At 41.9% G+C, this 16,931-nt stretch overlaps 1 long non-coding RNA gene across 2 annotated transcripts in view; it reads left to right on the forward strand.

Annotated features, from left to right (window-relative positions):
- The window catches only part of LOC103098272 (uncharacterized), a 252,515-nt gene extending 237,900 nt beyond the window's left edge, over window positions 1-14,615 (forward strand). For both annotated transcript variants that reach the window (XR_008914432.1, XR_008914433.1), the window contains one exon: window positions 14,363-14,615. This is a non-coding gene — a long non-coding RNA (uncharacterized LOC103098272). The remainder of the gene's footprint in view (window positions 1-14,362) is intronic.
- The last annotated feature ends 2,316 nt before the right edge of the window (window positions 14,616-16,931 follow it).

Raw genomic sequence — 16,931 nt, forward strand, 5'->3', positions numbered from 1 at the left:
GGAGTGGCTTAGAACCTGGAATGTCAGAAATGTTAGGGGCCTTAGAACACAGAGTGTCAAGGTGTGGAGGGCCTTAGAACCCAGAATGTCAGAGCAAGGAAGGAGATTTGAATGCAGAATATCAGTGCTGTATCTAGCCTTGGAACAGAGAATTCTAGATGTGGAGAAGCCTTAGAACAAAGAATGTGAGAGCTGGGAGAGGATTTGGAACACGAAATGTCAGTGCTGGTTGGAGCCTAAGAACACAGAATATAAGAGGAGGGAGTGGTCTTCTAACATAGAATGTCAGTACTGGAGGGGCTTAGAACATGGAATGTCAGAACTGTTAGGGGCCTTAGAATACAAAATGTCAAGACTGGGAAGGACCTTAGAACCCAGAATGTCAGAGCATGGAAGGAGATTAGAATTCAGAATATGAGTGCTGTATCCAGTCTTGGAACAGAGAATGCTAGATATGGAGAAGACTTAGAAAAAGAATGTGAGAGCTGGGAGGGGATTTGGAACATGAAATGTCAGTACTGGGAGGAGCCTAAGAACACAGAATATTAGAGGAGGGAGTGGTCTTCTAACATAGAATGTCAGGTCTGGAGGGGCTTAGAACATGGAATGTCAGAACTGTTATGGGCCTTAGAATACAGAATGTCAGGACTGGGAAGGACCTTAGAACCCAGAATGTCAGAGCAGGGAAGGGGCTTAGAATCCAGAATATTAGTGCTGGGTAGAACCTTAGAACAGAGAATACTAGTTCTTTGGAGAAGCCTTAGAACAAAGAATGTGAGAGTTGGGAGGGGATTTAGAACACAAAATGTCAGTGATGGCAAAAGCCTCAGAACACAGAATATTAGAGCAGAGAGTGGTCTTCTAACATAGAATGTCAGGACTGGAGGGGCTTAGAACTTGGAATGTCAGAATTGTTAGGGGCCTTAGAATACAGAATGTCAAGACAGAGAAGGGCCTTAGAACCCACAATGTCAGAGCAGGGAAGTGGCTTAGAATGCAGAATATCAGTGCTGTGTGGAGCCTTGGAACAGATAATGCTAGATGTGGAGAAGACTTAGAACAAAGAATGTGAGAGCTGGGAGAGGATTTTGAACACGAAATATCAGTGTTGGGAGGAGTCTAAGAACACAGAATATCAGACAGGGAGTGGTCTTCTAACATAGAATGTCAGGACTGGAGGGGCTTAGAACATGGAATGTCAGAACTATTATTGGCCTTAGAATACAGAATGTCAGGACTGAGAAGGGCCTTAGGACCCAGAATGTCAGAGCAGGGAAGGGGCATAGAATGCAGAATATCAGTGCTGCATAGAACCTTAGAACAAAGAATAATAGATCATTGGAGAAGCCTTAGAACAAAGAATGTGAGACCAGGGAAGTGATTTAGAACAAAAAATGTCAGTGATAGCAAAAGCCTCAGAACACAGAATATAAGAGGAGGGAGTGGTCTTCTAACAGAGAATGTGAGGACTGGAGGGGCTTAGAACATGGAATGTCAGAACTATTATTGGCCTTAGAATACAGAATGTCAGAGAAGGGAAGAGGCTTAGAATGCAGAATATCAGTGCTGGTTAGAGCCTTGGAATAGAAAATGCTAGATCTTTGGAGAAGCCTTAGAACAAAGAATGTGAGAGCTGGGAGGGGATTTAGAACACAAAATGTCAGTGATGGGAGGAGCCTCAGAACACAGAATATAAGAGGAGGGAGTGGTCTTCTAACATAGAATGTTAGGACTGGAGGGGCTTCGTACATGGAGTGTCAGAACTGTTAGGGGCCTTAGAACACAGAATGTCAAGACAGAGAAGGACCTTAGAACCCAGAATGTCCGAGCAGGGAAGGGGCTTAGAATGCTGAATATCAGTGCTGGGTAGAGCCTTAGAACAGAGAATACTAGATCTTGGGAGAAGCCTTAGAACAAAGAATGTGAGAGCTGGGAGAGGATTTGGAACACGAAATGGCAGTGCTGGTTGGAGCCTAAGAACACAGAATATCAGACAGGGAGTGTTCTTCTAACATAGAATGTCAGGACTGCAGGGGCTTAGAACATGGAATGTCAGAACTATTATTGGCCTTAGAATACAGAATGTCAGGACTGAGAAGGGCCTTAGGACCCGGAATGTCAGAGCAGGGAAGGGGCTTAGAATGCAGAATATCAGTGCTGCATAGAACCTTAGAACAAAGAATAATAGATCATTGGAGAAGCCTTAGAACAAAGAATGTGAGACCTGGGAAGAGATTTAGAACAAAAAATGACAATGATGGCAAAAACCTCAGAGCACAGAATATTAGAGCAGGGAGTGGTCTTCTAACATAGAATGTCAGGACTGGAGGGGTTTGGAACATGGAGTATCAGAACTATTAGGGGCCTTAGAATACAGAATGTCAGAGCAGGGAAGGAGATTAGAATGCAGAATATCAATGCTGTGTGGAGCCATGGAACAGAGAATGCTAGATATGGGGAAGCCTAAGAACAAAGAATGTGAGAACTGGGAGGGGATTTAGATAACAAAATGTCAGTGATGGGCGGAGTCTAAGAACACAGAATATAAGAGGAGGGAGTGGTCTTCTAACATAGAATGTCAGGTCTGGAGGGGCTTAGAACATGGAATGTCAGAACTGTTATGGGCCTTAGAATACAGAATGTCAGGACTGGGAAGGACCTTAGAACCCAGAATGTCAGAGCAGGGAAGGGGCTTAGAATGCAGAATATCAGTGCTGGGTAGAGCATTAGAACAGAGAATGCTGGATGTGGAGGAGCCTTAGAACAAAGAATGTGAGACTTGGGAGGGGATTTAGAACACAAAATGTCAGTGCTGGGAGGATTCTAGGAACACAGAATATAAGAGGAGGGAGTGGTCTTCTAACATAGAATGTCAGGACTGGAGGGTCTTAGAACATGGAATGTCAGAACTGTTAGGGGCCTTAGAACACAGAATGTCAGGACTGGGAAGGACCTTAGAACCCAGAATGTCAGAGCAGGGAAGGGGCTTAGAATGCAGAATATCAGTGCTGGGTAGAGCCTTAGAACAGAGAATACTAGATCTTGGGAGAAGCCTTAGAACAAAGAATGTGGGACCTGGGAGGGGATTTAGAACACAAAATGTCAGTGATGGGAGGAGCCTCATTACGCAAAATATTAGAGCAGGGAGTGCCCTTCTAACATAGAATGTCAGGACTGGTGGGGCTTAGAACATGGAATGTCAGAAATGTTAGGGGCCTTAGAACACAGAGTGTCAAGACAGAGAAGGACCTTAGAACCCAAAATGTCAGAGCAAGGAAGGGGCTTAGAATTCTTTATATCAGTGCTGGGTAGAGCCATGCAACAAGAAATGTCAGAGCTTGGAGGAATATTAGAACAAAGAATGTGAAAGGTGGGAGGGGATTTAAAACACAATAAGTCAGTGCTGGGAGGAGCCTCAGAACACAAAATATTAGAGCAGGGAGTGCTCTTCTAACATAGAATATCAGGACTGGAGGGGCTTAGAACATGGAATGTCAGAAATGTTAGGGGCCTTAGAACACAGAGTGTCAAGATGGGGAGGGGCCTTAGAACCCAGAATGTCAGAGCAGGGAAAGGGCTTAGAATGCAGAATATCTGTGCTGTATACAGCCTTGGAACAGAGAATTCTAGATGTGGAGAAGCCTTAGAACAAAGGATGTGAGAGCTGGTAGGGGATTTGGAACGCCAAATGTCATTGCTGTGAGGAGCCTAAGAACACAGAATATTAGAGGAGGGAGTGGTCTTCTAACATAGAATGTCAGTACTCGAGAAGCTCAGAACATGGAATGTCAGAACTGTTAGGGGCCTTAGAATACAGAAAGTCAGGACTGGGAAGGGCCTTAGAACCCAGAATATCAGAGTAGGGAAGGTGTTTAGAATGCAGAATATCAGTGCTGGGTAGAACCTTAGAACAGATAATACTAGATCTTTGGAGAAGCCTTAAAACAAAGAATGTGAGACCTGGGAGGGCATTTAGAACACAAAATGTCAGTGATGGCAAAAGCCTCAGAACACAGAATATAAGAGGAGGGAGTGGTCTTCTAACATAGAATGTCAATACTGTAGGGGCTTTGAACATGGAGTGTCAGAACTGTTAGGGGCCTTAGAATACAAAATGTCAAGATTGGGAAGGGCCTTAGAACCCAGAATGTCAGAGCAGGGTAGGGGCTTTGAATGCAGAATATCAGTGCTGTATCCAGCCTTGGAACAGAGAATGCTAGATATGGAGAAGCCTTAGAACAAAGAATGTGAGAGCTGGGAGGGCATTTGGAACATGAAATGTCAGTGCTGGGAGGAGTCTAAGAACACAGAATATAAGAGAAGGGAGTGGTCTTCTAACATAGTATGTCAATACTGTAGGGGCTTAGAACATGGAATGTCAGAAGTGTTAGGGGCCTTAGAACACAGAATGTCAAGACAAAGAAGGACCTTAGAACCCAGAATGTCAGAGCAGGGAAGGGGCTTAGAATGCAGAATATGAGAGCTGGGAGTAGCCTTAGAACACAGAATGTCAGAGAAGCTAGGGGGCTTAGCATACAGAATGTCAGTGCTGGGTAGAGTCTTAGAACAGAAAATGTCAGAACTCGGAGCAACCTTAGAACACAGAATGTGACAGCTGAGAGGGGATTTAGAACACAAAATGTCAGAGCTGGTAGGAGCTTCAGAACACATAATATGAGAGCACGAGGGGACTTAGAATACAGAATGTCAGGTCTGGGCATGGCTGAGAATGGGGATTATCGCATGGGAGGAGCCAGAATGTCAGGCCTGGGAGTGATTATAGAACAGGAAGTGTCATAGGTTCGAGGGGCCTTAGAACAGGGAGTATAAATACTGGGAGGACCCTCAGAATCTGGGAATGTCATGGCTGGGAGGGTCCTTAGAACACACAATTTTAGAGCTATGTGATATCAGAGAACACAGAATCAGAGGTGCTTCAAGAGTTAAATCTGCGAATATCTATTCTCACTAGGGCCTTAGAACACAGAATGGGAGGCATGGGAGGGGCCTTAGAACATAGAATATCAGGGCTGGCAAGGGTTTATAACCTGGAGTTTGAGAGGTGGGAGGGGCCTTAAAACACAGAATGTCAGGGCTGGGAGGGACCTTAGAACATAGAATGTCAGGGCTTAGGAGGGGCTTACAACAGGGAATGTCATGGGTGGGAAGGGCCTGAGAACCCAAAATGTCAGAGCTTCGAGGGGCCTTTGAAGACAGAATGTCTGAGCTGGGAGGTACTTAGAACACAGAATGTCAGTGCTGGGAGGTGCCTTAGAACATAGAATGTCAGGGCTTTGTAGGGGCTAAGAACAGAGGGTGTTAGACCTGGGACAACTTTAGAACATAGAATGTCTAGGCTGGGAGGGGCCTTAGAACCCAGAATGTCAGGGCTGGGAGGAGCCTTAGAACCGGGAATGTCAGAACTGGGACTTGTTTCTGGGAGGGGCCTTAGAACAGGGAGTGTCAGAAGTGGAAGGAGCCTGATAATAGGGTGTTTGAGAGTTGGGAGGGTTTTAGAACACCAAATGTCTCGGGTTCTCCATACCTTTCAAAGATATATTTTGGAGGTGTCTTAATGCTTTGAATACCAAATTTCTTATCCAGGCGACAACTCTTATCTCTGTAGGTCTCGATTTTGTGAGAAATATTTAGAGGGAGCATTGGATGGGGTTGGAGGAAGTTACTCATGTTGTGGCAGAGCTGAAAAGCTAACCTAGGCCAGAAAGTGTGCTCTCACCAGCAATGACAGGGGCCAATAATTCGCTTAAAAAATGGAGAGATTTATTCAGTTGAATTCAGGGTGATTGACGGGGAGGTGAGTGCAGGGGAAAACACTGACTCCTAGAGGAAATGGCGTCTGGGCTTCTTATACCCTTTGACAACAGGGATTATGGGACCAGAGATGGCTTGAAAGGGTGATGTTACTATGTGACCAGGCCCTGAAGATACAAGGGATGACTTGTGTAGTTCAGGTGATGATCAGAAAGCTCAGGTAGAACCTGATGCTTATCTGAGTAGACCTGGGAGGCCCATATCTGTGCTCAGCAAACATTCTAGGGGAGAGTTGAAGGGGACATTTGTCCCAGAATTCTTTCCTTATGGCAGGTTTCTGATGCTCAGGGCCACCTTTTCCTCAGCACTACAGGAATGCAGGGAAAAACGAATTTCCTGCATTCTAATGTCCTGGAATAAATATGTCTGGGATTTGGGGGTGTCCAGGGAATCCCTGAATCCCATGCCACTCATGGAACCTATAATGTACGAGCTTGAAGGAATGTCAAATTCCTAGTTATTAGCTAGAAGACACTATGGACATTGCAAGATTAGAATTGTGAGAGTCTAGAACAGAGAGAGTCGGAGATGTTCTGATATTGACTAGGGCAATTGCCCAAAGCAATAGGATTTTAGAACATACAAGTTTAGATCTGAGATAAGAGAATCCAATATAGAGAAGAGCACTTAGAACAAGGAATATGAGGTCAAGGAAAGAACACGAAGTGTCAGGACTAGAGGTTCCTCACAATTTTCATACGCCCTAGGTTTGAGGACTCAGAAAATATACATCATCTGCTTGGGATTGTGATTTTGAATGCAAAATGTCAGAAATTTCTATGATTAATCTAAGTATATATATTTTAATATTTGCTGATTCTGGAGTAGGAGAATTCTGAAGTCCTTTATTTCAATTTCATTCATATTACCCCTTGATGAAGCTGAAAAACAACAATAAAAAAATCTCACATGCTCTACCCCCAGGCAGAATATTTTGTTGAAAGTACTAGTTTTTAGCTAGCTGAAAACCCCTAAACAAGCTAAGATATTGGAACCCCAAAGCAAATGTAATTCAATGAAGACTCCTCTTTTTACAAGGCCTTACTATTACTAAGCCAGGCGATAGAGTATTGGGGGTTAAATGGAATCATGGTGTTCATTCCTGAACTCTCATGAAAAGACAGAGGTAACGTTTCCAGCTCTCGGCATCAATAAGGCATTATGGCCATTGTAATAAAAATCTATGGAAAACTACATCTAAACATCAATTTTAGAGATCACAGGATGGTGTATCTTTAGAAGCAAAAATAGCATGTCTTAGAAGGTCTTTAGCACACTGTCAACGTGGAATCTAGAAGCCCCCAAGCTTGTCACCTAGGGAGATCTGATGTGCCCCAAGTTGTAGGACTGGCTTGTCAGTGGGAGACCCCCAAGCTTGTCCTTGTTCCCTGTTCCTAGGAGAATCCACCCTGAAGGGAATCCCAGGCTCGCAGTTTCAGAGGTGGGGCCAAACCCAAGCTCAGTGACTCTAGGCAGTGCGTCAGTCCAGTAAGCTGAAGGTCCTGAGTTCGATCCTCTGAAGGAGGGTCTGATACCGTGGGAGAGGCTTCTGGAGACTAGAAGAGTCACTGGGCTTGGGCCCACCTGACTGGGACTGTCTTTTACCTCAGGGTCCATTATTCAGTCCGAAATTGCTTGGGGTTTCTAGATTCCATGTTGACAACACTTAATGTTGGTCTGTCTAGTCCCATTCAAGGGGAGAGCGATTATGGGAGGTGTTTGGGGGGCAGAGAATAGACATTTTCAGCTGCAGAATGGAGGTAGCCAAGAATTAGAATAGAAAATTTCTTAGCTAGCCAGTAAGTCTCACCTCTGAATGTCTCACTTTGGAGTGGAAATATCAGAGCAAAGCAAATATTTGGGACACCAAAGGTCAGATCTTGGAGTGGGCTACAAACCACCCCTTGTGATAGTTGGGAACTCTCTGAGAACGTGAATGATCACCTTTGTGAGGGGCCCCAGAAAGGAGAATCTCATATATGACAAGGACTTATTCAGAACCAAAAATGTGTGGTTCTTAGAACACTAAAGGACTTGGCTTCTGTAAGAGTTAAAATTTGGGGAAACTGAGGCAGGTAGAAATTAGTTTCTCTCTGCAAGGAGTATTATATTTTTATGAGGTTTATTAAAGGTTTTACTAAAGATTAAAGAAAATACAGGATAAGAAAGCACGTGTCTAGGCCCAGAGAGGCTTAGACAACCTCACCTACATTATGAAAAAGACGCGTCTGCTTGGAAGTGGCAACAGGAAAGCTGAGAGACCCGGCTATAGGTGGATACCCTTTAAATAATAATTTGCTCTCGGCCCAGATGAGAATTCAGTGCGATTACAAAGCATCCTGGAAGTAGAGCAAGGACTTCTAGGGATTGAAGTTCTAGATTCAAGTCTCCATTTTTACACTTCTAGGTAACATTCATAGGAAATAATGGAAGTAACTGAGAGCTTTGGGATACTGAATGTCCTAGCTAGGAGTTGAGTCCTGCCTCTGAATGTTCCAGTGTGGAGTGGAAAGTGACACCAGAATCAGGGAGAGCACTTAGAATCCAGAACATCTGAGACCAAGGAACAGTTCTAATCTAAAATCGGGATTTATATTAGACTTTAGTAGCAGGAATGTCACTATGGATAGACTCTAGAACAGAGAAAGTAGGAGATGTTCAGTGGCCAAGAATGCAAATGATCAAAATAGTGGGATTTTAGCACCAAAGTTTCAGGCCTGTGAGTAGCCTTGAAGGAGAGAATGAGAGAAGCAGAAGAGCACTTAGAAGAAGGTATAGGAGCGGGAAAAAGAACCCTTAGAACACAAAAGGTCAGACCTGGAGTTCCCACAGAACTTCCATATTTCATACCTGGGAGGGTCCTAAAGACATAATAAATCTTCTAATCTGGAAGGGACCTTAGATTGGAAAATATCTTAAGCACTTTGACAGATTCATGGTCATACCTACTTGAAGGCCATCTCAAAGAAAATGTACAGTTTTCGCGTGTGATCAAACTTTTATCCTTATGGAATTCACATTATGCATTGGTTATACTTTGCAAAAACTCACATGTAAGCATCAAGAGAGTAACTGTCTGGTTTTTTTATTAGCCCAAAGAATCCTCGATGACCCTCATAGCCTACACAGTGACCCAATGCAATTCCTTCCCTTTTTCTCTTGATATTAGTATTCCTGGTAATTAATGTAGAGTGTTTTTCGATTATAAAGTCAGAATACCAGCAGTTCTCCTGTGCATTAAAATAATAGGAACAATAATATTCATAAAATGGAAAAATCCTATAGATGATTGGAGGGCGTGGCCTCAGAACCAGAATGTAAGGACTTGGACGGCCCTTGGATCACTGAATATCTGGGATTGCAAGTACACAGCACATCTCAAAGAATTATTTACAGTACAGAATTTTCTAGCTCACAGTCAAGTCCTTCTTATGAATGTCTCCATTTTTTAACCCCTCACCTTCCATCTTGGAATTAATACTGTGCATTGGCTTCAAGGCAGAAGAGTGGTAAGGGCTAGGCATGGGGGCTCAGGGTCACACAGTTGGGAAGTGGCTGAGGCCAGATTTGAACCCAGGACCTCCATCTCTAGATCTGACTTTCAATCCACTGAGCCACCCAGCTGTCCCTGAATGTCTCCACTTTTAATGGAAAGTGAAGCCAAAGTATTAGATTGGGGAGCACAGATTGAACTTGGATTGAAGGTGTGGAAGCTGGAAAGGCAGTATTAGGAGGGTCTAGAACTGAGAGTGGAGAGAGAATGGGTATTTTCGGAAGACGTGGGATGTTAATAGACTGACAGAACTTGGAGTAGCCTTGGAGAAGAGGATGAGAGAAGCAGGTGAGAGGAGGAGATATCTTAGAGTACAAAATGGCGGCTGTGCCGTGCCCTAGCAACCACTGAATGTAATAAATAGCGGGGAGGCCTTTAAGAACAGAAATCAGCTATTCTGCAGTGCTTCCTAGAGTGGAACATCTCTGGTCGCCACGGATCTATTTCCATCCGTGTTATGGGGGGCAGTTATTGGTCAATTGTAGCTCATTTTAAAAAGAAGACGACAGCTTTTTTGCGTGACATCATTAATTCATTCTGGCACAAGTTATGGTCTGTATCAGTGATGCGTAAAAGAAATGAAGAGCCCCAAACAAAACTGAACGCTCACGCCCTCAAGGAAGCCCCAACAAGTTTGGGGGAGATTCTACTGCATCATTTTTGACTAGGCAAAACCTAAACCTCAAAAAGCTAAAAAGAATCCCCCAAACACGGCGCCCGTCAGGCTAAGGAAGAGAGCCGGGCCCTTTAAGGGCAGGCCTTGTTATTCATGGTGTTCCCTCTCGGGATTTACAACGAGAAAGGATTCTGCGGGCTCTAAATCCGGGATGACTGACTGGGCGCCAGATGGGGGAGAAGTTTAAAATGTGACGCAAATCTACTGCCATCTTCTGGCGCCCCGCGGCAATGCCAGAGGCTTGCCAGAACGCAGGAGTACTGCCAGCGGAGCATTTCCCTCTGTGGGAAGCTTTTGGCTGATCTGGTTGAGATGCTACACCACCAGCCGGATCTTTTGTGCGCATGACAGCAGAGGCCGATTTCCCCTCTATTGTTAAGATTCTTTTCACGTGTAATGGTGAAGCTTGTTCATTTCACAGTGCTGCCAGGATTACAATGAAAGGCTGCCAGCAGATTCAGCATCGCTAAGTCACGCCATCTTTGTGCTGATCTTTTTTTCCTTTTTTAACCCCTTTCTTCCATCTTAGAATCAATACCTGTGTATTGGCTCCAAGGCAGAAGAGTGCTAACGGCTACTTCATGGGGGTCAAGTGACTTGCCCAGGGTCACACAGCTAGGAAGTGGGCCAAATTGGAACCCAGGACCCCCATCTCTAGGCTCTCAATCCACTGAGCCACCCAGCTGCCCCCTGTACTGGTCTTTTTTAAAGGGGGAGTACTGGGAAAATGTTACCGAGTAGAGAGAATTGGGGGCCAAAAAAAATCAACCAGGTGTTATGTTCTGCCTCGACTCATTTTCCTCCAAAATGGGATACTGAGAGGCAGAGCTTAGAGCCCAGCAAGGGAATTCTGCATTGAAACTCCCAGCCATTTCCAGATTTGCCCCTTGAATGGTACCTGGCAGCCCAGACATTTAGGGTTCTAAGGATCATCCAAGATAGGACATTTTTGAATCTGAAGAACACGATCATATCATTTATGTGGTTTTTAATTAAGTTTGAAAAATTGATTTCTTATTATACTGCATTGAAACCTTACTAATGCAATGATTTTGAGGCATAAGTCCTGTCTCATATGACATATATATTTTAATAAAGTTTTTATTGATTGCATATAGATAGGTCTTACTAATACCAGTGATTTTGAGGCCTATAACCTGTCCATAGCTCCCTGGGAACATAGCACATCTAGAAAAGGAATGAGCTGCCCTGGAAGGTGGTATCAACTAACTTAAGGTCTGGCCCATAAGGAGCTAAGATCTACTGTAAAGAATTTTCCAACCCCCTGAGAATTGAGGAGCAATCCCACAACTGTGAAGGTGACAGCATGTACTAGTTTACCTGTTGGTGAATGTTCCAGAAGTTTTCCCCAACTTTTCTGGGCCTATTTTCTTGTCTCTACAGTGAGGTGACTGGACTAACTGATACCAAAGGCCCTGTCCAGCTCTAAACACATAGAATATAAGGGCACAGAGGTAGCCATGGAGAAGAAAATGAGATACTTCTGAGAGCTGCTATAGCTGGGAAGGCTTAGAGATTATAAACCAGTGATGGCTAACCTTTTAGAGACCGAATGTCTAAACTGTACCCTAATACCACATATGAGCCACTGCCTTACCCCAGACAGGGGAAGGATGAAGTGTTCCCACTGGGCTGCTGGGCAGAGGGGTGGGTGAAGTGAGGAACATCCTCAGGCACACATGGAGAGGGGGAAGGGAGCAGCCCACTCTGGCACATGTGCCATGGGTTTGCCAACATGGTCATAAACCATCTGGTTTGGAAGTGTCCTTTGACAAAATAATACAGATGTCAAGGAATTATTTTCATATATATGTATATATATATATATATATATATGTATATATTATGTGGCCATAATATTGGCCTGTTCTAAGTAATTTAAAAAACAGTAAGAAGGTAGATCTTTCATTTTGAATCAATTATTTGTTCAAATTTAAATTAAATTATAAAATAATGAAACTTAAAAAAATTAAAAATTCACATCCTAAACCACTTAGTCAAAAGGGTGTGGTGACTAGTGTCTATTTTGTTGTTTGGCTTAAAAAAGTCACACAAAACCTATATTTCAAATAAGTGTAATTCTATACAATTCTTTGGTAAAAACTGAAATTTATATTACTACCAATGACAATGAAAGTTGATTTTTTAAATAAATAAAGACAAGATATTATGTTCAGAGGAATTATAGGGGCTATTACCAATTCTTTTTAAAATGTTCAATATAGCTGTAAAATCCATGTGCCATAATTATAAAAAAAAATAAAAAGGTTTTTGTTAAAGCTTATAGATCATTGGAGAGGGCAGCCTTTACCATAACTATCAGACCTTGGAAAATCCTTAGAATACTGACTATCAAGTAACTTTTGAGGAATTACATTGGAGGTGATCTAGAGATTAGAATACAGAATTTCCTAGCCAACTGGTTAGTTTTGAGTTGAAAATGAAGCCAGAATTATTTTTTTTAGTCAAGAAAGACTCTTAGAACTTAGAATGTCTGAACTTGAAGGGTATTTCAGATCTAGAATCCTGAGTTGGATGAGGTTGTAGAAAGTCGAACATCAGTATTGGGAAGGACTAGAACAGAAGAGTGAGATCTGATCAGGAGCTAAGCCTCCAAATTGTCAGCCAGTATGGGATATTAGTCCATAGAATGTCAGACCTAGTTGTAGCCAGGGGACAGAGAACTAGTGGTTTAGGAGATCACTTAAGAGAAGGAAGATCAGAGCAAGGATGGCCTTTAGAACACAAAAGATCAGACCAGGAATACCCTAAAAAATGTCATAGGCAATTCCTGGGAGACCTGAGAGAACTGAAATCATTTGCTCTGGAAGGCTACTTAAGAATAGAAAATATCACAAATGGCCAGGATTTATTTTCATATATTTTACTAGTCAGTATTAGGTAATTTAAGAAACAAGGTTTGATTTTTCCTATGAGTTCCGTTATGTATTCCAATTTAATTTATTTTGAAGTGCTGATACTTAAAAACATACACATACATCTTTTAACCACTATAAAAAGGATTAACCTGAAAAAACTGGGTCTCTTTTTTGACTGGTAAAAATAATCTCATAATATATTAGAAAGGCACATGTGCATTATTTTTCATTTGAAATGAATCATTTGTTCCTGTTTAATATACCTTAGCCACATGTTGATGCTTTAAAAATAAATCTCATCTCCATAACCACATTGCCAAAAGAGTATGAGGAAAGCCCAAACTCATACCCAAAATGATTCTATTCTGAACCTTTTAGCATTGATGAACTCAGCTCTCAACATCAATAATAATCATAATAATTACAGTGTATTTTTTTATAAATAAAGTGTTATTTGCACAAATTGAAAGGCATGCCACTTCTGCTGAGAAATCTTCATATTGGTTAAGCACATGTAATGTTATAAAAATAAGGGGGGAACCCAATTTATATCAAGTTATGGCCTTAGAACATAACATGTCAGAAATGGGAGATTCCTTAGAACACTGAGTGTCTGGGCTTCAAGGTTGTCTTTAAACGAAAAGGTTGGAGGTAAGAGAGACCTTGGCTTAGGTCAGCATAGAGCTATTAGGACTCTGAATGTCAGACTATCAGAACTGGGAGATCACTAAGAATGGGGATTTTCTGAGCTTCATGGGATTTCCAAATCAAGATGGGGCACAAGAACATGTCCTAATTGCATTCAGAGGGACCTTAGAAGATAGCAGGTGAGAGATTTCCAGAGTCCAAGAAAAGGAATATCCAGAGCCAATGGGACCCTGAGACAGAGGTCAGGATTGGGAGGAGCCATGGAGCAAAGAATGACAGACTTTCCAGAACAATTAGAATGGGGATCATTGGATTTAAAAGATTCTTTAGAACCCAGAATGCCAGAAGTCAGAGTGGACTAAGAGGCAAAGAATGTCAGAGCTGGGTATGCCATGAGATGGTAAGTCTTCAGCTTTGTTAGCAAAATATTAACTCTCTGAAGGCAGCTAGGTGCTCAGTAGAGAGATAGGCCTAGAGATGGGAGTTCCAAGGTTCAGATCTGACCTCAGATGTTTCCTAGCTTTCAAGTCACTTAACCCTCATTGCCAAGCCCTTTCCATTCTTCCACATTGGAACCAATACAAGATGGAAGGTAAGGGTTTTTAAAGCTATATTATCTCTGGCAGAGAGGTTTCTTGATTACATGTTTGGTGGGTTAAAATATGAGAAAGAACCAGATAATTAAATAGACAAGAAGTCTTTATACTTAGGGGAAAAGTTTAATCATTATATCCATATATTTTATATCAACAGAGTGAAGATCATTTGAATGAAAACCAGGGTTTCGACGATCCAGAACATTTTGCAAGGTAAAAGAAGAGTGCCTCGTTTACCTAAAAATAATTTTAAATGAAAGAAAAAAATTATGCTAGTCATTTCACAAGATAAGGGAATGATTTCCAGGTAAACATGGTGGCAGTCTAGACGCAAGACTCATCCTCTCCTCAGCACCCACCGATATAGATGACCTCAAAAGAAAAAAAAACAAAACAAAAACAAAAACAAATTCATAAGAATGAAGGGACTCTATAGTAGGGCGCAGCATTGAAGGTACGTGGGATTTGAGTATTTCCACACTATAAGGGGGTGAAAAAGTGCCCACCAGAATGTGAGCTGATCTACCCTCCTCCACCCTACCTACAGAACCAGAGTCAGAGCCAGTGTGCGCTAGAATCAGCGAATGAGTGAGGGGCACCTCTAGAGTGAGTAAAGGGCACCTCTAGGTCCTTGGGAGCTGACTAAGATCACCAAAGACCTAGTCCTGAGAGCAGAGCACAGACCATGTGTGCTCCCCAAAAGATAGCACAGAGAAGCAAACAGCAGAAGCTGCAGAGATTTGAGAGATTGCCTCAGGCAAAATCCTTGTTCCTTAACTTCATACACAGAGAGCCTGCCCATCTCACCCAGATTTCTGACTAAAAAGGGAAGGAAAAACCTTCACAGTGATGGCAAATTGTTCCCAGGAACAACAACCTCCTTCCACTAAGAAAAACAAAAAGAGGGGGTTGACCCTGGAAAATTTTTACGGAGGAAAAACCCAGGCTACAGAGGAAATACAGGAGGAAATTCAAATACATGCACCAAAACCTTCCAAAGAAATAGAAATTGTCCACAAGCTCTTGAAGAATTTAAATTGGAGCTTATCAAAAAGATGGAAGCCTTCTGGCAAGAAAAGTGGGAAATAGTTCAAAGAGAAAATAACAGTTTAAAGGACAAGAACTCCCAATTGGAGAAACAGCTGGAAGCCACAAAAAGCAGAATAGACCAAACTGAAAAGGAAAATCAGTCTTTAAAGACCAGAATTAGGCAATTGGAAGACAGTGACCTGGCAGCTTCCACACTAAAGAACCACAAGGCTTGGAACATGATATTCCGAAAGGCAAGAGAATTGGGTCTTCAACCAAGGATCACCTATCCATCAAAACTGACTATATACTTCCAGGGGAAAGTATGGGCATTCAACAAAACAGAAGATTTCCAAGTATTTGTAAAGAAATGACCAGAACTAAGTGGAAAGTTTGATATCCAAACACAAAGATCAAGAGAAACATGAAAAGGTAAATAAGAAAGAGAGGGAAAAGGGGAATTTTTTTTATTCAAATTTTCTTCTTTAAGGGTTATAATTAGATCAAATTATATATATTAATATATGGGGGAAATGTTATTTGTAACTCTCAAAAATTATATTCACTGTTATAGTAATTAGAAGAATCATTCACAGGAAGAGATTGGGGCATTAAGGGCTATAAGATGATATGCAAAAAAAGAAAAAGGGAGAGGGGAATTGAAGAAGGCACCAAGAGATACTTGAAGAAACAAAATAAATAGGATAATGTTTATCACACAAAGATACACATGGGACGGGGAGGGGAAGAATACTCTTATAAGAAAGAGAGGAAGAGAGTGCTAATAGGTAATACTTAAACCTTACTCTCAGTGAAATCAATTCTGAGAGGGAAGAACATCTAGATCCATTGGGGTCTTGAATTCTATCTTATCCTACAGGGATAGGGATAAGGGAAAACTAAGGGGGGGTGGGGGGAGTACAAAAAGGGAGGAAAAGAGAGGGGAGGAATCTTAACAGACCCTAAAAAACAAGAAGGGAACAAAATGCGAAGGACCAGAAAGGGAAGCATTTTAAGGGAGGGGATTAGGGGGATTGATTAAAAGTAAACCACTGGTTTAAAAGGATATAGCAAAAGAAGAAAGGACAGAACTAGGAGAGGATATCAAAATGCTGGGGAATATACAAGTGACAATCATCACTTTGAACATGAATGAGATGAACTCACCCATAAAACGAAAACAAATAGGAGAGTGGATTAGAATCCAAAATCCTACCATATGTTGTCTACAAGAAACACACCTGAGGTGGGTAGACACTCACAAGATCAGAATGAAAGGTTGAAGCAAAACCTATTGGGCCTCAACTGATAGAAAGAAGGCAGGAGTTGCAATCATAATATCTGACAAAGCCAAAGTAAAAATAGATCTGATTAAAAGGGATAAGGAAGGTAAATACATCCTGATAAAAGGGAGTGTAGACAATGAGGAAATATCAGTAATCAACATGTATGCACCAAATGGTATAGCACCCAAATTTCTAAAACAAGATAAAGGAAGTATTGATATTCTTATTTGGTGGTAAAAACAGTGCTGAGTCTTTGAAATTAGAAGGAACTTGATTTGGGCTTTGAAGTCATTATGATGATAAAGCTGAAAGGAAGCACACTGAGTTCAATAGAACTGCAAAACTTAAAGGAATAAAAGAATTCTTGGAGGACCAAGGAAGTTGTGGCTTTATCTGAGTTTAAAGAAGATT

This window comes from Monodelphis domestica, chromosome X, assembly GCF_027887165.1.
Source record: "Monodelphis domestica isolate mMonDom1 chromosome X, mMonDom1.pri, whole genome shotgun sequence".
Lineage (NCBI taxonomy): Eukaryota > Metazoa > Chordata > Mammalia > Didelphimorphia > Didelphidae > Monodelphis > Monodelphis domestica.